This window comes from Vicugna pacos, chromosome 7, assembly GCF_048564905.1.
Source record: "Vicugna pacos chromosome 7, VicPac4, whole genome shotgun sequence".
Classification (NCBI taxonomy): Eukaryota; Metazoa; Chordata; class Mammalia; order Artiodactyla; family Camelidae; genus Vicugna; species Vicugna pacos.
The window spans coordinates 67439668-67465009 of NC_132993.1; the positions used below are offsets into that span (position 1 = coordinate 67439668).

At 35.0% G+C, this 25342-nt stretch overlaps 1 long non-coding RNA gene across 4 annotated transcripts in view; it reads right to left on the reverse strand.

Moving 5' to 3' along the window:
• Window positions 1-25342, reverse strand: part of LOC140697439 (uncharacterized) — a 175309-nt gene that overhangs the window by 89885 nt on the left and 60082 nt on the right. For all 4 annotated transcript variants that reach the window (XR_012074535.1, XR_012074536.1, XR_012074537.1 and 1 more), the window contains exon 2: window positions 14263-14377. This is a non-coding gene — a long non-coding RNA (uncharacterized lncRNA). The remainder of the gene's footprint in view (window positions 1-14262; window positions 14378-25342) is intronic.

A 25342-nucleotide genomic window follows, 5' to 3' on the forward strand; every position in this document is an offset into this window, starting at 1 on the left:
ATTCCTACCAACTGTGGACAAGGGTACCCTTTTCTCCACATCCATGCCAGCATTTGTTATCTTTTGTCTTCTTGAAGATGGCCATTCTAACAAGCATAAGGTAGCATCTCATTATGGTTTTAATTTGCCTTTCCCTAACGACAAGTGATGTTGACCATCCTTCCATGTACCCATTGGCCTATCTTGGTCTATCTTCTTTGGAGACATGTCTAATTAAGTCATTTATCCATTTTTAAATTGGGTTATATTTCTTGCTATTTATTACATGAGTTCTTTATATATTTTGAATAATAAACCCTTATGAGATATATGGTTTGGAAATATTTTTCCCCACTCCATAGGTTGTCTTTTCACTTTGTGGATGGTTTGTCTGCTGTGTACTTTTTTTTCCTTTTAATTGAAGTAGTTGTCACAAAATATTCGATTAGTCTCAGGTGTATAACATAGTGATTTGACATTTATACACATTATGAATTGATCACCATGGTAAGTCCAGTAGCCATCTGTCACCATATAAAGTTATTGCAACATTACTGACTACATTCCCAATGCTCTATATTACATCCCATAACTTATTTTACAGCTGGAGCTTTGTACATCTTAATCCCAAACACAACCACATATACAAATTTATAGTCAATAGGATCTGAATAGAAAGATATGAGTGCATTTTTCTAATAGAACACATTGATTAAATTCACTGTCCTTCATTTATTGTTCTGTACAGTAGTCTCTGATTTCTGCTAAGCATTTGCCAACCAGAGCATTCGGTCTCTGCCGCATCAATTAATTCATATGGAGACTGATATGTTAGTATCACTTTCACATTTAATGACAAGGGAAAGTAGTTTCCTTTTCCCTCTTAAACAAATCCTTGGTTTTCATAATCATTGCCTTTGATCATCACTATCTTTGCCAGGAGCTATTTGATTTTAATATTCAATTTTGAAAAAAAAAAAAAGCCAACTGGGAGAATCTTACTTTGCTTTGAGACTAAAAATCAGTTGAGATTTTAATTTATTTTCTTATTCTTTAGGCAAAAGAAATGTTTTCAAAGATATCACATTCTTACGAACACTGCATATGTGTTAAGCTGAGAGAGAAAACATCTTTATTGTGGCGGCAGTTTTTCTTTCAGAGTTCTGAGGAAGTACAGGCCTCGGCCACTATCCAAAGCAGTGACATGTAAAGCAAAAACTTCTGTTTATCAAAGAGGGATAGAAGGCACGGTGTCAGTTCTTAAAGTCTTGATTTGGTCTTCGATTGGGCTGAGAATATGATTTCATGGCTATTAAGTAGCCTGAAAACAGACCTTCTTACAATGATGGCTTGTTGTTTCCTTTTGGACAATGTTTCAGCATGGGATGAATACATCATATTTGCCCTGAAAATCCATGTTATTCCTGTATAACTGATACTACATTTTATGTTCCCATTTAGATGCTGACCAAGTGTCATGCCCTATTCATCTGATTCTTTGAACTTTTTCAACCTCTTGCTCTATTTTTCCTTTATAAATCTATTTCTCTAGAGGCTTGAGTTTTAGCATAGCCTTATTTGGTGAAGATATATGACTGTTAAAATGAAATCTTTGTCACTAAAATATTGTGAAACTGAGCCATATACCTGTAAGTCACCCTCTACAGGCGTACAACAAATAGAAGCAGACACAGGTCAAGTTTCCTAGGATTGAAGACACTGCTAAAGCTCAAGCAGAAGACACCAGACTTTTTTTTTTTTTTTAAGTATTTATAGCATTGGAAAACAGTTAATACTAAAACTGAAGCCTTTCATGAGTTAAAGAAATAAACACTAAATGCACAAAGTATTGTCTTACAAAACTAACATGTATCAAAGATTACCCGTGTTTTATAATTCCATTATTTGGTTGGTTGTTTTTTTTCCCCAGTCTTAGCTTATTCATATATGCAAAGTCCCTTCTGCCATATAAAGTAACACAGTCACATATTCCGGGGATTGAGACTTAGAAAACTTTGGAGGCCACTGTTCAGCCTACTACAATCTACCCCTCTAACCCTCAAAGATTCACATCTATTTCTTATGCAAAACACATTAACCCAGTCCCAACATCTCTAAAAGTCTCAACGTATTACAGCATTAATGCAATTTCAAAATCTCATCTAAATAGAATGATAGGTGTTTTGCACAATAATGAAGCTAATTTAACTCCTTCTAAGTGAGCCATTATTCTTCTATTTTTCATTCTTATAACACATTTTACAATATGCACGTGTGATCTTATATGGTAATTCTGCACTCAAAAGACATTTTCCTCTTTAGATACTTTGCCTGAAAACAAATACTGTCATTAAGTATGTGGTTGATAGCTGCCCAGATTCTGTCCATCTCAAACTTAATGCAAGGTATTTTATTAATCATTATTTTTTCTCCCTAGGAAGGAAGGAAAAATGTGGGCTTTCCCATGTTTTCTGCAATAATTTTATCTGTGCAATACTTAGTATTACTAATTTTTGTAACTGCAAACATGTATGATTTTTCATTAAGAAATTCAAACTTCTTTATTAATGCAGGTTGAGAATCAGTAAACTTTCTAGAATTTCGGAAGGACAGCAGACATTTGGAAAAGTGAAAAAATCACCAACAAAACAATCAAGTTTTACAAACAGAACACTTCCATGTATAACCCTCCAGATCTAGAAATAGAACATCACCAATATTCTAGGCAGTGCCCCATGTCTTCTGAAAAGTACCATGACTGTAACTTCTAGTTATGCCTGGTTTTTAAATATATTAACTCTCTTTTGTTTCCTCAACAACGTTTGTAAAATTTACTCACTCTATTGCATATAGCAACATTCCTTTATTATACTCACTATAGCACAGAATTCCTTTGTATAAACATACCAAAATAGAATTATCAATTCTATTATTAATGAACATTTGGCTTATTTCCAGTTTTTCTGTATTAATGCAGCAATAAACATCTTATACATGGATATTAGTGAATAAATGTACACAATGAGTTCGGTCAAGAACAGAGAAAGAATTGCCAAAAGTTCTGCTGGTTTCTTTACTTCTGCCCAAGCCTTTTATACAGAATCTCAGATACTTTAATAAAGCATTGAGAATATATCCACATTATCTTTTTTTCTTTTTTTAATATCTACCCAGAGATCCTTCAACATTTGTTAAAAACACTTCTCACAACAATTTTAAATGAAACATTCTCACACGGTAAATTTTATGTGGAATGTGGTATCTTTCTAGTTTTTTCTACTCATTTCATTTTCCTGTGTGCCCATTAATGTCAATAGCAAACCTTTTAATAATAATTTTTTTGGTATGTTTCAATATCCATATGTTAGAACACAATCAGCTACTTATTTCTACCTATCACACACACATTTCTTTGTCAGGAATTCTTGAGTATTCTGATTTTTGTTTTTCCAAGTAAACTGCATAATCAGCTTGTCTAGCTTTGAAAAAGTATTTGGACTGGGATTGTATTAAACTATATGAATTAATATATACCATCTTTATGAAGTCAAGACTTTCTAAGAACATGATATAATTTTCCTTGTTTTTTCAAATCCATTTCTAAATTTCTCAGGACTCTATAGTTTTCCTCATTTAAAACTTGGATGTTTCTTGTTAGATTCATGCCTATGTATTTTTTTCTTTTGCTAACATGAATGCATGTTCTCATTCATTATGTATTTTACCTGATGTTTATTTGTTTATAGGAAAGCTATAAATGGTCTGAGTGTTAATTTTATGATTTGTTATTTTTCTAAGTTCTCTTAATGTTTTAATTACTTTTTCCATTGATATTTTTCAATTTGCCAGATACATAGACTTATTTGAGCTGAGTCTTTATCATGTTAGAGAAATATCCAACAATTCCTTTGACATTTAGGGTTTTAGCATGCATGGATAGTTTTATTTTTTTCCAAATGTCATTTTTCTCAATGGAAATGTTTATATGACCCATCTGATTGATTCTAACTATATGAAGGATTTAATAATTGATTTCCTAATATCAAACTACTGTTGCTCTTCTAACTAACTTGGTCATGATAGGATACTCTTAATATACTACAGGTTTTTTTCATGACTACTTATAACTCAGTTTGGTTTGTGGTTTGTTTTTGGTGCAATTTTCGTCAGGTTATGGTATCTATGTTGCATTAATGTCAAATAAATGTATTTCAAAAATCTCTTCTTTAATGCTCTACAATAATTTATGTAGTTTGGGCTGATCTGTTTCTTAAAAAATTGGTTTAGTTCCCCTGTGAAATCTCCTGATTTCTTCTGTGTGATTCCCTTTAACTATTTTTCCCTTAGTTTTCCTATGGCATTGGTTTCTTTAAACTTTCTGTCTCTATTGGGATGGATTTTGATGAGAAGTGTTTTAGAAAAAAAAAAGTATTTTATATGTATTATTTAGAAAAAAAGCTTAAAAGTATTACCTATTTCATTTAGGTTTTCAAATTTAGCTGTATAAAATTCTGCAAAATAACACTCTGGTCCGATCTCCTCCATGGAATTTTGTAGAATGAAATGAGCTAGATTTGTCCTGTCAGCTGCTAAGAGAGGCAGAACAGCCTGCATGGCCAGAAATAATGGTTCTCCTCACCTTTCAACTTCTGAGCAACTTCAATTAAATGTCACGGTCTAATATAAGTCCTACATTAGTGAATGAGGGAGAAAAATATCTTTTTTCCTTAGGATAAAATGGGAGTATCAGTAATGATCTTATGTGGAGAACAGCTACGCCCATTGTTTGGCTTTCTGAGGTCCACTGGCAGCAAAGACAATACCGCAGCAGAGAGAGGCGTTCCATGTGCCAGATCTATTATCAATAAATTGATATTTGCTTGAAGATGCATCACAAAAAAACCAGGAGACATAGGACAAAATCAGACTAAATCCTATTTGTGTTTTCTTTCCTTGAGTAAAGACTACATGACAGTAAATTATACTGCTGTAGCCTGAATGATTTCAGTGCTACATCAAAGTTTGAAAAGGTCAATCTGTAATACTCCACATCGTCAACAGAGAAAATGATGTAACGCTTGTCAGAACACAGAGGATCTTACATTAAAAATAGAATATTATAATAATAAGCCAGAATTAAAGGGATTTTCAGGGTTAGTAGCATATTTCGTTTGTTCAGAAATCTGTGATTAGGTGACTTGGGTGTATGATGTGGCAAAAATATTACATGGATGTCAAATAGTTAAGAAGGAAAAAAACACGTGTAATTCTCCTAGTTGGCTATTTACTTAGGCAGCAAAGGAATAAAACCTTTTAACATTATAGGGATAGAAACAACCTTAGACATCACTTGGATTAGCAGTGCTTAAACCCTTTTAAAAATTTTAAATCATATGAAAGTTCAAATACAAAATAACTAAAATTAGCGAAGATGCTCTATTAAAAACCAGGAGTCTCACCTGTTCTTCTCTTTCTCCTCTGATCCCCCCTAAATAACATCATTAAAGGTGTTTCCAGGAAAGCTCAAAGAATCTCTGGGTTTGAAAACAAATGATTTGGTGCATGGTGCCATTTTAGACATAGGAACGAATTCTGAGGCTACTTGGTGGAGGAACATGGGTGGAAATGACGCGTTTCCTCCTGGCTCTGTTCTCAGCCACCCCGTGGGCTCCAAAGCTCCCTATTTCCTGCTGCTCCCACAGCTTGGACCAAGTTGTTCAATATAAGTATCTTAACCCTATCAAGGTAAAGGAACTCACAAGAAAATCAAAAGGAAAAATGAAAAACTAAGTTTGGAAAAATGAGAGTAAACAAAGAAGGGATGTGTGTATCCTTTCAAATTAGTGTTTTTCTCTTTTTGGTTATACACCTAGGAGTGGAACTGCTGAGTCATATGGTAGTTGTATTTTTAGTTTTTTGAGAAGCCTCCATACTGTTTTCCACAGGAGTTGTACCAATTTACAGTCCCACCAACAGTGCATGAGAGTCCTCTTTTCTCCACATCCTTATCAATATTTGTTATTTGTGTGTGCGTTTTTTAATGGTATTGCTATATTAGCTTTATTATTCAAGGCCCCAAACTCCAAATACAAGCCTAACATTACAGTAAGTGGTTGAAATTTCTCTTTTCACATTTTATATTCAATAATCAGCACAGCATATATTCAGAGAGTACTGCAATAAATGATAACTGTCCATATTACATTTATGGCTTTTTTAAATAAATGTTGATGTTATTTCTAGTTTTGACTGGTTACATAAGCCTAGTCATTTTTTAATTAGTTTTTTTTGAGAAATGGGTTTTATTTTTTTAAGAGACTTGCATTTCGAATTTTATTTTATTTTATTTTTTAATTTTTGTCTTTTATTGAAGTGTAGTTCACTTCCAATGTTAATTTCAGGTGTACAGCAAAGCTATTCAGTTATTTATATACATATATATTTTCTTCAGATTCTTTTTCATTATATGTTGTTATAAGAAGTTGAATATATTTCCCTGTGCTATACAGTAGGGGCTTTCTCTTTATCTATTTTCTATATAGTAACATGTATCCGTTAATTCCACTCCTAATTTATCCTCCCACACCCTTTCCCTTTGGTAGCCATAGTTTGTTTTCTATGTCTGCAAGTCTGTTTCTGTTTTATAAATAAGATTTGTATCATTCTTTTTAAGATTCCATATGTAAGTGATATCATATGGTATTTGTCTTTCTCTGTCTGACTTACTTCATTATTTGTGTTCTTTTTGATGATGGCCTTTCTGACAAGTGTGAGGTGATACCTCATGCTGGTTTTGGTTTGCATTTCCCTAATGATAAGCCATGTTGAGCATCATTTTATATGCCTGCTGGCCGTCTGCATTTCCTCTTTGCACTCCAGTGTTCACGGTAGCATTATTTACAACTGCCAAGATAATGGAAGCATCCTAAATGTCCATCAATGAGAAATGGAAACAGATGTGGTATATATACACAATGGAATACTACTCAGCCATAAAAGAGAATGAAATTTTGCCATTTGCAGCAACATGGGTGGACTTGGAGGGCATTGTGCTTAACTGAGTAAGTCAGACAGTGAAATACAAATAATGTATGATATCACTTACATGTGGAATCTAAAAATTACAACTAGTGATTATAACCAAAAAGAACCAGATGTACAGATATAGAGAACTAGTCTTATCAGTAGGGGGAGGGGCAATATAGGGGTGGGGGTGGGAGGCAAAAACTACTGGGTGTAATAGGCTCAAGGATGTATTGCAGAACAGGGGGAATAGAGCCAATATTTTGTAATAACTGTAAATGCAAAGTAGCCTTTAAAAATGTATAAAAATAAAAATAATTCACATTAAAAAAGCAAAGCAGGGGAAAACTTTAACAATTCTTCCTGTGTACAATGTAAGTGAGTTTGGTTCATAATGTGAAAGCTGTTTGAGTATTACCAGCATCTCTGGTTATCTAGTTATGGTAGTTATGGTTTTGCTGTTGCTGTTTTTAGCACATAAAATATATGAAACAGTTACTTATATAGCCCACATATAATTTTTCTTTCTTTGAATTTGCCAGATGAGGAGATAAGTTATATCTTCCAACTATTACATGCTAATCTGTGTCCTTCCTATATTAAAAATAGTATTTTCTCTGAAACAGTGTTTATTTCTTCATCGTGTCATTGAGAGTAATTCATGATTTAAAAACTGTTTAATGCAAAAAATAAGAACTTTTTCTCAAAGTGCCTATTTCCTCTAGTTTCCTCTAGTCTCTATTTTCTGCAGGTGAAAACTGCTAAAAGCCTATTTTTCTGTGTAAGTATTAACATAAGTAAGTGTCTAGGAACACTCCTTCCCTACACACCTAGGCACGCCCAGTCAAAAACTTTAGGCCTTTCAAAACCAGAAAAAATGAAGTACTTCGAAAGAACGCTATTAGCAAGGCAAATGTATGGCACAGTGAACAGAGCAAACTTACTAAATGAAACTTGAGATCATTTCTTTGACTCCAGATTAGTAGTCAGAGAAAGCTACAGATTTATTTTGCTTATCAGAATTTAGATCAAAAATATGTTTTAACATATCCCAATGGTTTCTCAAGTGTTGCAAGGGCTAATGAACAAATACTTCAATTTATCATGTACCACAGGTAGGCTATTAAAACTAAGTTTTATGAGCATGCATCTCTTATATAAGGTAATGCTCACCTCATAGAATGTGTTGAGAACCAAGCATGAAAGGAAGCAGGAAAATATAAATTTTAGTGAGGGCAAATATCACTCAATCAAAAGTGACCCACAGTGGACACTGAGATTGCCAATGAGCATAGAGGACGTTAGACAAATCAGTGTAACCTCAGAACACTCGCTCACAGACACTATACTCAACCTTCTATGAAGCTGGAGGTTTTCCAGGTTTGCTAATGGGGGTAACCCAGCTCTGTGTAAACATCAATAACTTTTTTAATTCTTTCAGGTGTTTTTATTTTTCTGGCCTTGGTAAGTACTCAGCTGAGTATCTGAGACAAACTTGTATTGACCTCAGCAACTGTCTCTCTGAGAACTCTTTTCTCCCTGGGACCCTGTGCTGTGAAGTCTCACTGCTTTGATCCCGCAGAAATCTGCAGGAGCCACACCCAGCTCTGTCCTCCTGATGCCCCAGGCTGAAAACTACATGAATGCAGTAAGCTTGGGTCTTCCTAGGGCACGTCTATCATTTTTTTTTTCCCCAATTCTTAAGTGACCCTTTTCCTTTATTTTGTGACATCCAAAGTCTTGAAAATTCCTTTTTCCCCATAATTTTGCTAATTTTTTCAAAGTTTCATTTGGGAGTAAAATGTAGTTCTCGTTCTTCCATTTTGGACAGAGCAGAAGTTCCTTATCTACTATTTTTGTTTGTTTCTGAGTGATACCACATTTTTTTTTTACCAGAGCCATCATTTATTTCACTGACATCAGATTTTAAGTACTATTGTCTCTTAGTACTGAAAAATGCTTTCATTTTGCTTTCCTGCTTGATATGTTCCTGACCTACACATAGACAACAAGATTGATCACTATTTTTTTTACTCTTAGAAAATCAAAGCTATATTTACACTGACTCTTGTCCTTTTATTTATTGCTCTACTGCACCTAAGTTTCATCCCTTTTGGTTTTCATTTTTATATTTCTTGGTGTTTTACCTGCTTATGTCTTGTGATTCTTCAATTATGCATTTAGGTCTTTATTTTGGTTCTTCAAATTGATAAAGTTCTAGTCCGTCTCTTTTGCTATAATCTTTCCCATTCTCTGTCTATACTTCTATCTGAAAACTACCATTACAAATGTGTTGGAATTCTCTGTGTCTCTTTCTTTCTCCTTCCTGCTTCCTGTGTGCATATTTTCCTGTGCCTCATGAATGCATATCCTTATTTCTAACGGTTCTCTAATTTGCTTCAGTTGTTTTTAATCTCATGCTATTAATTATTATTTTTAAAATCACTGTAGTTTTTACTTGAAGACATCCATTTTGTTCTTTATTTAGAGTTTTCAAGTTTTTTCTGTTACAAAACTCTGATTCCTTCTCATGTTTGGTCAAGGATCAGGGTTTCAAGTTTTCACAGGAGAGCTTTCTATTTTTCTCATCTACAGCAAAAAGAAAAAAATTCATTCTGGAGCTTTCCTCCTTCCTCTCTGAAGGCTATGCATCATGTCAAGTTGCCTGGCTCTAAGAGTGACCTTCCACGTACCTTCCAGCTTGTCTGCACTCAAGGCCAGATCACCTTTCCCCATATTCCAGATGAAAACCGAGCCCTCAGTTTTGTTAGGATCACTGTCAGGCACTTGGCAAGGGTCACCAGCATCAGCCTCAGCTCTCTACTTTGAGATTCTTTCTTTTTTAAAATTTGAGACAGAGCCATATTTTTGCCATTTTAAAAGCTGATATATAATATATTTTGCCATATCTTATCAATAGTTTTTATGACTTTTTGCCTGGAGAGTGATCTATAATAGATCGATATGCTAAGCTTGACAGAAAATTTTATATGACTTTTCACATATCTTGTTTAAGTGATATCACTTATATGTGGAATCCAAACGAAAATAAGACAAATTAACTTATTTACAAAACAGAAGTAGACTCACAGACATAGAAAACGAAACTGTGGTTACTGGGGAAGGAGGGAAGGGAGCGGAGGAATAAATTGGGAGTTTGGGACTTGCAGATACTAACTACGATATATAAAATAGATAAACAGCAAGGTCCTACTGTATAGCACAGGGAACTATATTCAAATCTTATAACAGCATATAATAAAAAAGAATCTGAGGAGGAATTTTTTATATATATATATATATATATATATATCTCTGAATCACTATGCTGTACACTAGAAATTAGCACAACATTCTAAACCAAATATACGTCAATATAAATAAATAAATAAATAAAAGCATACCTTATTTAACATATTCCTCACAGTGATCCAATGAATGTAAGTTGACAGAGAAACAAAAACTGAAGCTTAGACATTTTCAATGATTTGACCAGATCTATGTAATTAGTAAATATTTTAAGTAGGATTCAAATCCAAGTCAATGACCTCCCTTGGCTTTGCACTTACGTGTTAATCTGTTTAATAACAGCTTTAAGAAACAGAGTACTTGGACATCTTACAATTTTTTTAAAGGGATTATATTATAATTAATATAAAGGGGTCAGTTATATGACCTACACTTGACAGCTGAATCTGAGTATATCCTGCATTCTCAGCAATTCAAATAATCTTATGAAATGATGAAATTACTGGGTTTGGAGAGAAAGAGGAAAGAAGAATAATGCTAAAATATTAGATACTGGCAGACAGACCAAGCTTGTATCTTTTCCTTTACTTAAAAATTACAGTATTTTAAACTGCAGGGATGGCTAATGGAGAACTTCCTCTCACTAAAATTCTTTAAGTTTAATTTGTGATGTGCTAAAATCAGACTATTTAAAGTTTCCCATGCTTAGCCCTTGATATTGATTGTGCTTTACCTATTAATCATGGGTTATATAATCTTTCTTTGAGATTTATTCTCCTCTTAATTCAGTTTGCTATCTCAGCACCACCTCTGTCACTTGCATTTTACAAATTAATCCTTATAACTCTCATGCGTTTATTCCTTCAACAACAAAATGGTCAGTTACTCAATGAAAGAAGTTAGAAAGACACGTCAATGGTTATTTTTTATCACATCCTTATATGAAAAAACAAATTTCAAATTAACTTCATTCAATATTTATATTGTCTCTATAGTTTTTCTCTTTTAGTCTATAGAGTTTCCCCCAAATCACGTAAGTTTCAGAAACACCACCTGAAGTTATATAGACCTAAACATTCGTGGCTCTGATTTACTCACTGATTACTGTTTATCTGAACTGAAGTTCTAAGTTAGATGGAATCCTATTCTTACTTTCTCATCTATTCCCAATTAATTCATTTCATAAACAAAACACCTAATTAAGGCAGAAATTTCTATCCTTAAAAGCTTATTCTAAGTGTTTTCCAATGCTTTCACAGCTGCTCAAGTTGCACAGTATACTGCCTGCACGATTATCAGGAAGTATGATTTTATCATTGATAGAAAGATGCTGAAGGACACAGGTGATGGAACTTTTCATTTGTGACAAAGTTAGGGAAACTTGCAGCTACTGCGATATAAAATAGGAATTTTTCCAGAGATCAACTTCTGGGTCCCCAAGATATCTCACCTCAGGTATGTAAGGTGTAAGTCGTATCTGAGGCATAAGTGATTCCACTTATGCAGGGTGAAGATTTGACCAAATTTTGGAAGCTTGCCTTTAATATCTTCTACTCCAGTGCTGTCGCTATTCCTCAGTAACTTCTGCCTGACTCTCTGTCTTAACTGCTCTAGAGATTGAATTACGTGTACCAGGTGCTGTGCACACAACAATCCAAAACAATTATTTTATATTCTCTTTGAGACTGAATGAAGTGAAAGTTAGTTACCTAAAAGCACTGCTCAGCAGGTCCTGGCTTTAGACCTTTCTTAAGTTCATTCCAGTACTGTCATACAGAATGTCAAAACTTTGATCAGTTCTAGTTGCTGGCCTGAACACCATGCTAATTGTCAATATAACATGAACTACTTTTCAAATCCAACAATATATTAAAAGGATCATATGCCATGACCAAGTGGAATTTATTTCAAGGACGCAAATGGTTCAACATCCGCAAATAAATCCATGTGATACATCATATTAACGAAATGGAAGATACAAATTATATGGTCATCCCAATAGATGAAAAAAGCATTTGACAAAATTCAACACCCGTTTATGATAAAAACTCTCCACAAAGTGGGTACAGACAGAACATACCTCGAATAATAAAGTCCATCTTTGACACACTTCTAGCCAATATACTCAATGGTGAAAAGCTGAGAGGATTTTCTCTAAGATCAGAAAAAAAACAAGGATGCCTTCTATTGCCACTTTTATTCAACATATTATTGGAAGTTCTAGCCACTTACAATCAGGCAAAAAAAGAAATAGAAGGCATCTAAATTGGAAAGGAAGACTGTCACAATTTGTGGATGACATGATTTATATATATATATATATAAAATCTCCTAAAGATTCTGCCAGAAAACCGTTAGAACTAATAAAATGGATTCAGTAAAGCTGTAGGATACAAAATCAATATGCAGAAATTGGTGGCATTTCTATACACTAATAAACTACCACAGAAACTAAAAACAATCCCATTTCCAGCAGCATCAAAAAGAATAAAATATCTAGGAGTAAAATTAATCAACAAGGTCAAATAAAGATATTCCATGCCTGGGGACTGAAGGAATAAATACTGTTAAAATGGTTATACTACCCAAAGCAATCTACAGAGTTCAAAAAAAACCCTATCAAATGTCCAATGACATATTTCACAGAACTAGAACAAATAATTCTAAATTTTGAATGAAACCACAAAAGATCCTGAATAGCCAAGCAGTCTTGAGAAAGAACAACAAAGCTAGAGGTGTCACACTCCCTGATTTCAAACTATACTACAAGGCTACAGTAATCCAGAGTATGATACTGGCACAAAAACAGATACGCAGATCAATGAAACAGAAAAGAGCACCCAAAAATAAAGCCATGCACTTATGGTCAATTAGTCTAATGACAAAGAAGGCAAGAATATACAATGGAGAAAAGACACTCTCTTCAATAAGTGATGATGGGAAAACTGGACCATTATACATAAAAGAATGAAATTACAACACTCTCTAACACCATATACAAAAATATATATAAACTACATTTTCAGGGATTTATCTAAATTTTGATTAGTCTAACCAATCACTGTGATACCATAATTCTTGCCAGTATCTATTTACAAACAAGAATCAATAGGTCAAGAATATGAATTAAATCTGAATTCTTAATGATATTATTGAGTTATTAAATTAACTAATGCTGGATCTCCCTATTTTAATATATTATTTTAGAATATTAAGTCACTCTTAATTCACAAACTTTGCACTGGATCATCTGTTACTTGCACCCAAGTATAACTTACCGATGTATTTCCCCAATATTTCCCATTACTTATCCTATTCTTGAATGTACATTTGATGGTGTTCTTGGTCTTACTCTTATAATTTCTTAATTATAAATTACTAGAACTAAACACATGTGATCTGTGGTTAGGTGATATTTATATTGTTAAAGCTCTTGGTATTTATTAAACAAGTGCCCTCCGGAAGTTTGTATTAATATACCCAACATCATTCTATAATCACCAACACTGAGATGATGATTATTATTACTACTACTTTTTAATCTTGGTCATGGGTAAGTCTCCAGGGCCCCTAAAAAAGCTTTTGCCTCTAAATTTCAACAAAGGCACGCAGTAGATTTTTTTTTTCTGAATACATTGGGGCTAAAAACATGATTGACAAAATTATTTTTTAAGTTAAAATCAAACAGATGCCCTAAAAAGTTAACTAAATATTGCAGAATGAAGACATAAAAAAGAAAGTGACAACAAAAATGAATGGGCTTGATTGAGAATCTGACAGTGTATATAAAAAGACTCACACACAAGTATTGGAATACATCAAAGAATGTAAAAGCAGAGAGAGGAAGAAACAGGCATTCATACATAAACAACACTCAAAATGAGTAATTTCAATTACTTTAGAAGTATGTTAAAAATGATTCAACATATACGTCCGTAAGCTGTCGAACTGTTAACCATTTAGGTAGTAGAATAAAGACATTTCAAACAGAAAAATATTCAGAAGAGTTACCTCTTTTGTTCCCTTAGGATATTGCTTGAAGTTTTGCTCCAGCAAATTCAAAATATAAGAAGTAATGATGCATGGCATCTAAGAGACATAGGTTTTAGGAGACAGTGGATCCAACCTAAGAAACAAAAGAAGAGACATTTCAGTTGGTAAGTCAAGAACGAGCATGGTAAGCATATCATTTTGAGACATGATGGTTATACTGAAAGAGAAAAAAAAAAAGAATGTGATCTAAAAGAGTTACAAGTTGACTTCATAGATAGCATCTAAGTTCCGGGAAGGGTGAAGTGAGGGGTGGCTCTTTATTCATAAATTTCCCACCACAAAATTTTTGTTTACTAAATGCGTACATACTTTTATGCGAATAAAATGAAGTAAATATCAGGAATAAGACCCATTTGGTGACAAGTGATATTTTTAATACAATGTGTTCATAATGATAAATAGAATACTGCACATCATTAAAAATTTCTGCATCCTAAATCACAAGCAAATGTATCTGTACACCTATACAGCATAACTGAAAGTCTTACTCATCAATAAATGTAATAGGAACTCACAAGGTTTGTGGAATGATTGAATAAATCCTCTCATTCACTGAGGACATTGAGCATTTTTACCTTAATGAATTCTAGTATTCTTGAACTATTCTTGGTTGGAGAACAAACTGTTAAGTCAAAAATTCTTGAGAACACATCATGATTTAAGGAAAGTAATAACCAGTGTCATCTTTACTATGGCCCCAGGAAACTAAGCTTTTGAGTTTCAGAAGGAGTTTGTTTTAATAAGGCTCAGACCACCACTCGTTCTACTTCTTCCCAACTTCTCTTCCACTCTTGTTGACTTGTCTTTTAATTAGCCTTTTGAACAGCAGACATAAAAACAGAACTTCTCTCACCATGATGAGACAAAGATGATGGATGCATCCATATAGAAACTTAAACTATGGCAGAAGCCCTGCCTGCTTCCAAGTATCTGCTCCAACCAGCCCTATCCAAGTTTATATTTTAAGAGAAGAGTATTATTAAAGTGAACATTCATTTTCAGAAGGCACAGAGAGATACCTGAGTCACTTCACATTATCTCAAATGCAAATATTTGTTTCTTAGTTTAGAATAGGCAGAGAGCAGCCTAATCTGATCTGGAATATATATATATGTGTGTGTGTATATATATATATAGAGAGAGAGAGAGGGAGAGAGAGAGGGAAGGGGGGGGGAGAGAGGGAGAGAGAAGGAGAGAGAGAGAAATTTGTGGTCTTCCTGCTGCCCAAAAAGGAGGTTGAGGTGGGCAGTCAACTAAGTCCAGTGGTGGTGGGCAGGAGAGAGCAGAAATCTTCACATACGTCTATCTTGAAAAAATTATTTGGTAAGAAAAGAGGGGAGAATTTGAAAATATATGTCTATGTGTATGTATATATATACACACATAGACATATATGTATATATAAGTATAACTGAACCACTTTGCTGTACACCTGAAAGTAACACTGTGAATTAGCTATACTTCAATAAATATAAAATTTGAAAAAAGAGAGGAGAGGAACAAAAATACAAATTATGCTTAATTCCAAATTTCCCTGGGCTTTAGCATTTGCCCAGGGATGTGAAGCGGAAAATGAGTAAAGAAAATAAGGAAGGAACAGCAATAACTGGAGTTTCCTTGAAAGATTTGGAGAAAAGTCGCCCACGGGTTGGTTTTTGGAAAGGCTACACTGGTCTGAGTCAAGAAACTCAGGTTCTTGATTTACTGGTAAAGTGCTTCAATGAAAGGGACATAAACAAAAGTAAATAAAACCTTAAAATACAAGCTCTTCCCACCTGTGACTATACGCTTGAACATTCACCTTGCTTTGATGCAACAAGCTCTGTGGGGGATGAGACTACAAGGGCATTAGGTGATGAAGAGGGTACCTAGGCAGCTCCCTATCATTTAACCAGAAAATTCAATGGAAAAGTTAAAAACAAAGCTGTTAGTGCGAGAAAAGCACTCAATGTCATTTTTGCCTATTAAAATAACATGCTCCTCAACAAAATAAACATTTTCTACCAAAACAAGAAAACTAGTATTTTATCAGCAGAATAAGCTGCATGAGCATTTTGCAAATGGTACACATGGTGTCTTCCACTATTTACATGCTTCTGTACCTGTGTGAAGCATTCTTTCATTTTTGCCAAAGGAATTGTTTTTCCCTTTCTATTTAGTCATGGTGGAATATCATTCCAAAGAGTCAGAAATAAGAAAAATTCACTTTCTTCTCCATATAATCATCCTGTTTAATGACACTGCATTGTGTGTTTTTACAAAGAAACCTCACAGATCAGTCTGTGTTCCAAGCCATCTGATAAACTGAGTGTCTTCAAGTTTTTTCTTATAGACTAATTTAGCAATCTTTCACCAGATATGTACATAGTATGAATAAAAATACTTTTTTTTTTTTGCTTTCTTGAGTTTGGAAGTACTGCATACTCACACTTCCAATGGGATATTTCCCCATTTGTAATGAATTAACATCATACGTCATGATGAGTGAGAGAGAAAATTGGCTGAAGTAAAGTAAGTCAATAAACATTTACTGTTAGAACCACGTTAAAAATATGACATGAGAGATTTTACCGCATAAAAGCCATAAAGGAGATGTGTACAGGCTGAAGTTTGCTATTATTTCTTTTTTATACTTTCCCATATACTAAAGAAGAATGGGAGTCATATGAAATTATTTGGAATTACTGGCAAACACCTTCAGAGAAGGGGAATGCAACACTTCTTTACATGGTTTGCAGTGTGTATCTGGGGTATTTGTTTTCTAAAAATAGTTCATTTTTGAGAGATGCAAAAAGTGATCTACAGTTTTTTGACCAGTCTAAACATTACGAAAATTCCAAACAATGAAATTAGTAGCTTTTAGGAAGAAACTGCACTACAAAATTTTCTAAGACTCGAAGAAACAGCAACCATCCTTATACATAGCAGTCATCAATAGAAAACCATAAAATCTTTGAAATGCAAAGTAACCCAGACATCATTAAACTGTTTTCTCCTCTTTACACCACGCTGTGTTACTCACTCAAGCAGGAACATCTGATACTCTATTAAGGGCAAAAACCACAGAGATGCAAGTATTCTAGACTCATGCAACGCCACCTACTTAGTAGCTCTGCCCAAGTATTCAAAAGGCATCTCAAACTTAACATTCCCAAAAAGACTTGTCATCTCCCCCAAAGCCCGCTTCTCTTGAAATCTTCTCCATCTTGACTACAGCCACACCACTCTTACGATGTTTAGGCTAAAAATCCTGCTGTCATCCTTGATTCTTTTTGTTCTTTGATAACCAATGTTCAATTTGACAGCAAATCCTTTCAGCTCTACTTTCAAAATATATTTAGAATTCAACTAATAATTTACTACAGCCACTAGAGTGACATGTTCCAAGCCAACATCATTCGTAGTCTGGATAATTGCAGTGGCCTCCTAATTTGTTCCCAGCTTGTCTTGACCCAAATGTTTATTCTCTATGGAGCTTCTGGTGGACATCAATATATAGATATATGGACATATAGCTTTTAAAATGCCAATCATATGATCACATTTCTGTGCTTCAAAACCCATGTATGGCTTCCCATACCACTCAGAGAGAATAAAAATCATGACAGCATCCTACAATGTACCGCAAGGTTTATACTTTTCTTCTCCAACCCAATTACCTCTCTGACCTCACGCCCTATTATCATTCCCCTTGTTCATTCTGGTTTAGTGCCACTGGATCTTTGCTCTTCAAACACACTGGGCAGTGTACGTCTAAGGGCTTTTGTATGTACAGGTGTTCAGTTTTTGGATGTCATGTCTAGAAAGCTCTTCTATCAGTAACACCCACACTCTCCTCCTAGGCTTCGTTCCCCAGAAGCATCCTCTAATAACCATCTTAATTAAAATTGAAGCCTCATCACTCTCTTCAGTAACTCCATTCCCTGTTTCTTACTTAGTTCTCAACTATAACACACTGATATCTAACATCATACCTTTTTACTTAATCACTTTTATTTGGTGTCTTTTTCCCCCCAGTAAAACACAAAATTCGTAAGAGCTGCATGGTTTGCATTTTACTTCTCTGTTGTATCTTCAGAGCACACTGTGTGGAATATATATTCAGTGAACGAATAAATAAATGAATGAGTTTCATGACTCCTGTTTTGCCAAAATCATTGACGAATAAAGTAGTCAATTAGCTATAACTGTCCAAGCAGATCACACCATAACACAGGAGTCAGGATATAGCTTTTCTAATCTTCAGACAATCTTACACCTCTATGTTCTATGATTTGGGGGGATAGGACACAGATTAAGCAAGAGGAAGAAATGATGGAAGTGTTTACTTTCTTTCTTCCCTTGCAGGTGGTGAGAGCACAGGAAGTACAGGTTATGCTGCAGAAAAATAGTCCTGCCTCGCAGCAGAGTGCAGTGGACCACAGGAAGCCGGCACACGGAAGCCCTGGCTGTGTCTTCCTCAAGGCCGAGTGACACCCCCCCAGGGGACCCGCGAGGGGAAGACCTAGGGCTGCCCTTGAAAAAACGTGATCGCCAACTGATAACCACATTTATGAATCTCATACAGTGAATGTTAAGTTTGATGACAGGATGGTTTGGCCCTGCGGGCAGTGCTTGTGAGGAGAATACCTCCCACCTCTGAGGAGCATTGTTGAAATTCTATTCCTGTCACAGTCAGTACCCACACACATTTCACTAAACACTCTGAGGACTTACCATGTTATCAGTCTCAATGCAGTTTTTAATCTGCTGTGCACAGATAAAGATTTGAAACAGCAGGAGTCCTTAAGGCTACGGGCACGGAGGAATAAAAGCAGCGAAGAGCTTCTGTGAGTGAATGTGTGTGTGCTAAAGGGCAGGAAACCAGAAAGAGGAAGCAGGAAAATCATTTGCCTTCTCAGTCATTTTCATTCAAAAATGTATGGTTTGTGAAAATTGATTTGCTTATCTATGTAGAGGCTTTACATTTGCAGAGTCTCAAATTCCTCTGACTTTTAACAATAGCACTATGACAGTATGACTTTATCTTAAGACTGAAGAAAAAAGACACCTGATTTCCTATCATGAAAGCTAAGTGAGTGGATAAGTGTGTAACTGAGTAAATGAATTTGACAAAAATGGGACTTCACAGAAGGAACAATCAATGTTTTTCACTTCCACACACTGCCAAGTAACACATCACCCTTAGGAAGGGAAGCGAGCTGGTGCACAGATGGCCAGTCCCGTATCATGAAGCAAATCTTATTCCTGCCTTGATACCATAACATTAATTCCTCAATACTTGACAAAAAACATCAGTAAACAGAGAACTATCCAGGATCAATGGAAAGAAGCTGATTCATAGTCATGAATTAGGAAAATGCACAATAACTGTTGTCACTTGCCTCTTGCTTTTTCATAAAAACAAAACAAAACAAAAGCCACATGTCTGAATAGAGATGTTGAATTTAGGACCTCTGTGATTAGCAGATTACAGAGCAGGGCATTCAGATGGTGAAATACTTGGCACAAGGTAAAAACAAACATACAGAACAAAACCTAGGCCAGGAGACTACTCCCAAACGAATTCGAGGGAATAAAGCAGCGAGGGGTTGTATGTATATGATAATTTAGAGGACAGCAGAAAATAGCACAACCAAAAACATGATTAAAAATGAATACGCCCAGCAGGAAGAACACGTGGTGGCTCAGAAACTAGAAAAAGTGACGAAGTGGTTGTAAAGATCAATGTGTTCCATATGAGTCACTAATACTTCCTCTAATTGAACTTAAGCTACAGGGATGCTACAGTTTGTTTTTTTTTAATTTAAATATAGGTGATTTACACATGTTAGTTTCATGTGTATAGCAAAGTGATTCAGTTACATGTGTACACATTTTTTTCATATTATTCTCCATTATAGGTACTGACAAAATTGACTGCAATTTAATGCAACAACAACAACAAAAAAAGCGGGAAAACAATGAATTTCTCTTGAGGAACTGTCTTATATTCTGCTCTATAAGGGTTTGTGTGTGAAGTGACAGTATTTTACTATATTAGAGGATAGTATGCAAGGCAAACTCATGGTCAGTCCCTGAAGTGGGAAAAATCTTTAGTTTCTGAGCACAATCTATATTTTGCATTTGATTCTGTAATTCTAGGATGAGGTAATTATAGCATGTTGTATACAATTAAAGCTGAGAAATAATTTCCTTCTAGATACTAACAATGCACAAATAGAAAAAGATATCAACTAAAGCCACACTGAGAAAGTCAGTGACAAGTTAGCATGAGAAAAAAAGTTATTTTACATTGGAGGTAGAGGGTGACTGCAGTTTGAAGATGATGTCAGATTTTGGACATGAGAGGGAAGAAATGAAGAATAAAAAAAAGTTTATATATAATAGCTTAAAATGGAATAGAGAGCTGAGTTTCTTATCTCGGCTCCATTAATCTACGGGAACATACCATGCAAACTCATCACACAATACTTTGTATTCATCTGTAAAACTGGGGTGTAGGGTGGGGAATGACATTCTTACTCAGTACCCAGGGAAACCAAACCATGGGACTCAAAAAAGAATCTCCTGGAGCATTTCTAAATAGAAAGCGTTATACAAATAATAAATTTAAAAGATATTAGGAAGACTTGAATGATGGGCAAGGCAGAGATGAATCACCCCATCTGGACTAAAAGCAAAGTGATGAAAAATAAGTCTTTTCTACAAAATCTTAGAAATTAACTTCTAGGTTACAAGGGTTTTAGTTTAGAACTTTTTGAAACCACAATTTCATCTTAGTGCCTCAGAGTCTAGAAAATCATTACAATAATGCATCTGCCAGATAATCTTTTGTGTTCATCCTGCACTTCATGACCTGGATGGTACAGTGCTCACCATTTTACCGCTGTTTAAGTTCTTACTGGTTGGTTGTTGAGCTCACCATGTGCCTCTATTTACATACACATTTTGAGTTTATTTGTTTGTCAAGTAAGGGTGTATTTTCATGGTTTAATCAACGAACAATACTTAAAACTGTTTAGAGAGTGCTGGCATATGTTTTGGGTCTGAAAAAATAAAATGCATACCTTAAAAAAATTTGATAGTTGCCTCCATTTAATTCATTATCCCTTCATTTACAAAATCAAATTAATTAACGTGGCAGCACTAATCATAAAATTCGTCATTATTCCTAAACAAAGCTTTAATACGACATTTTCCATGACTTATTTGAGATAGCTTATCACAAGATTTATGAGCAGTTCTGCCACACAAAAACTAAGACCTTTACAGTCTGGGTTCTGTCACCCTCCAATATTCTCACTAATACAACTTCTATTTATTATTTGTACTCCTTTCCAAGCCACTATCAATTTCATACCACTATCAATTTCTTCCTGTACTTTTGCTTCCTTCATCTTTTTACCATATGAAAAGCCCACCTCCCTAACACTTTATTCAATATTTGTACCCCTACTTCATTAAGCTGTTCATCTCTCTACTCTCATCTTTCACAGATACTACTGGGCTTTTCCAATGAGCATCAAGGTAATAATATATTATTAAAATATATTTTCTTGTATTGCCAAATATTTCTGTAAACAATGATTCAACTTCTTTACTTTAATTGCAATTTTATTCTCTCTTTCAGCTCTGCTCCCTGGAGTGTGTTCTATTTTCTAACTTTCCTAGTCATTAAAATACTCAGTAGATTTCCATGCTAACTGTATACCATACTTCCACCACCATCAACAAGCACTTTTTGAAGTCACTAAGCCAATAGGCACATGAAAAAATGCTCAATATCACTAATTATCAGAGAGATGCAAACCAAAACTACCATGAGGTATCACTTCACACCAGTCAGAATGGCCATCATTCAAAACTCCACAAATGACAAATGCTGGAGAGGCTGTGGAGAAAGGGGAATCCTCCTGCACTGCTGGGTGGGAATGCAGTTTGGTGCAGTCACTGTGGGAAACAGTATGGAGATTCCTCAAAAGACTAGGAATAGACTTAACATTCCACTCCTGGGCATATATCCAGAAGGAACCCTACTTCAGGATGACACCTGCACCCCAATGTTCATAGCAGCACTATTTACAATAGCCAAGACCTGGAGACAGCCCAAATGTCCAAAACAGATGACTGGATAAAGAAGAGGTGGTATATTTATACAATGGAATACTACTCAGCCATAAAAGCTGACAACATAACGCCATTTGCAGCAACATGGATGCTCCTGGAGAATGTCATTCAAAGTGAAGTAAGCCAGAAAGAGAAAGAAAAATACCGTATGAGATCGCTCATATGTGGAATCTAAAAAACAAAAACAAAAACAAAAAAACAAAGCATAAATACAAAACAGAAACAGACTCATAGACCTAGAATACAAACTTGTGGTTGCCAAGGGGGTGGAGGGTGGGAAGGGACAGACGGGATTTCAAAATTGTAGAAAGGTTAAACAAGATTGTACTGTATAGCATAGGGAAATATACACAAGATCTTATGGTAGCTCACAGAGAAAAAAATGTGACAATGAATATATACATGTTCATGCAAAAATGAGAAATTGTGCTGAACACTGGAATTTGACACAACATTGTAAAACGATTATAAATCAATAAAAAATGTTAAAAGGAAAAAAAAGAAATCACTAAACCTTAAGTCCAGCTTCTTCGCCTATGGTGTCAATGACAGACACTCAGAATTCAGCTCCTCTCCTTGATGGCTTCATCAGCAAGCTGACATCTTGCTCAAGTTTTACAACTTCAGTATCAGCAGCAATGACCCTTCTGCTACCTGAGATCAGACTTCCTCAATCACTTCTGCCTATTCTGAGGCCATTTTTACACCACTTAATTCACCTTCTCCTAGAGAAGGGCTATGCTTTTCATCATGTTTGGAAATGATCCTTCTCAATGAGCTCACATATGGCACCCAACAAAATCACATACTTAGTTAATGTGTCCTTTACCTTTATTGTGATTTCCTATCCTACCTCTCTTTCCAGTCCTCAAGTAACTAGCTTGTCCATTACACTAATTGATTGACTGCTTGTTTAATTGATTCAGTTAATTATTATTAACTGATTGTTGCTGATACTGTACCAGATTAAGATTTGAGGAATTGAAGACAGAAATAAAGATTGATAAACATGGTACCTTCCCTTAGGGAATTTAATTCAGTTAAGTTCTAGGAAATAGTTTCATTAATTAGCTGGATATCCACTATGCACCAGAACGAAAATGTAGCAATGCCACTGGAGCTCAACAGTGAGCCTAAGGTCTGTGTCCTGAATCCCAGCAAAAAATGTGTGTGGAGGATATAAAAGGATCCAGAAGTTTCGTGTAGAAATGGAGAGGTTACTAAGACAGGCTGTAACAGATCAAAAGAAGAATTTAATAACTCGGGACAAAGAGTTTGCACCATAACATCTAGAAGTAGAGGTCAGAGTACTGCCCCACAAAGACCAGCCAGGAAGTCACATCGCAGTGGCCACCAGCAGAGGATCTGGACTACACCAGCTACAGCACAGCAAAGAGGGGAGGCGAAACCAACAGGAGATTCAAGACCTTATTCCTTGTCCCTATGAGACCACTGCACAACTTAGTATGTCTTGAGGTCATCTTGAAAATCAGAAAACAGGATGAGGGCATTTGAAAGGCAGAATATTAACCTAAAAGTGACCAAACTGTTAATACAGATTTTCATATTTGTAGATACTGTGATACCATATATTGGCATGTTAAACTGCATTTTACTTCTCCACTGAAAACCACCAGCAAGGTGTAAAGGTGTGAACACGTCTGAATCTTTTATAGAAAAAAAAATGCTAAATTTCTTATGCATGAATGAGTGTTATGAACAAATTTATAATTCTGCTATTGCTATAAATTTTCTCTTCAACGCATATCTCTGTACTATGTTATCAGTAAAACTAGTATAAAATAGACATTTTTCTAAGACATACCAAAATTTGTATTATCAATTGTATACTGTCTTTCTAGTCACTGGACACTTTCTTACTGGTTGACATCTCTTCAGAGTAGCAGCTCATTTGGAATTAGCTATAAAGTCATTTTCTAAATGCCATTAAGAAATGTAGTTACACTCCTCTGTGGCCACACCTCGGATTTCTCATAATGTCATCTCTTTCAGCGTTAACTGTCTACTGTTGACATTTCTTCAGCCATGCATATTTTTAGCTTGAAAGGAGAATTAGTGATATCCCATCTGTGAACTAACACTCAGGAAAAACAAAAAGATCTGTTGAGAAAACTGGGGTTTGCAATAATGATACAGTTTATCAGAAGCATCAGCAACAGCAACCACAGCACTGCCCTGCCATGAACAACAGACTCAATCTGTGCCAGGAACAGTGTAAAATGCTTAATATGTTAACTTCACAGCATATACAGGAGATAGAAATGATTAATACGGTTTCCCACACACAGAAACCAGAAATGGAGACTAGGTACTTGATCAAGATATCATACGTTAAAAATAGACATCAAAGCTAACTCATGCTGACTTCAGTCTATGATTTTGAGAATTCTGTTTTAAAATTGGCTCCTGGAATATCAGCACATGCCTGAGTTTGATGAACACAATCGAGGATGATGTCAGAAATTTTGTGAGGTAGATGCAAGTGAAGTATCATTGTTTTTGTTGGATTATTGCTTGAAAACGTTTTGAACAAGCAACAGCCTTCATTTTTCAGGGAAAATTTTGAATATTCCAGAAGGAAATGCTATGGCTCTGTACCTTGAGGACTATTAGTGGCTTCTAGCTTGAAGTTGGAATGACATAAAATGTTTTATAATGAGTTTTTAAAAAAGCAAAACATCACAACAGCTGACATTTATATCCTAAAGACCCAGGCAGGGAAAGATTTTAAATATAGCAAAACATCATTTGGATTTTGAAAAGAATATAGGAAGATGTGACAAAAAGAATCATTCTATGTGTTTTAATTATTGACACTACAATTATTCATGAAATTCGCCACTGTTGTTTGACACTGTAGTTAGGAGTGTCAACAAATTTGTTACGA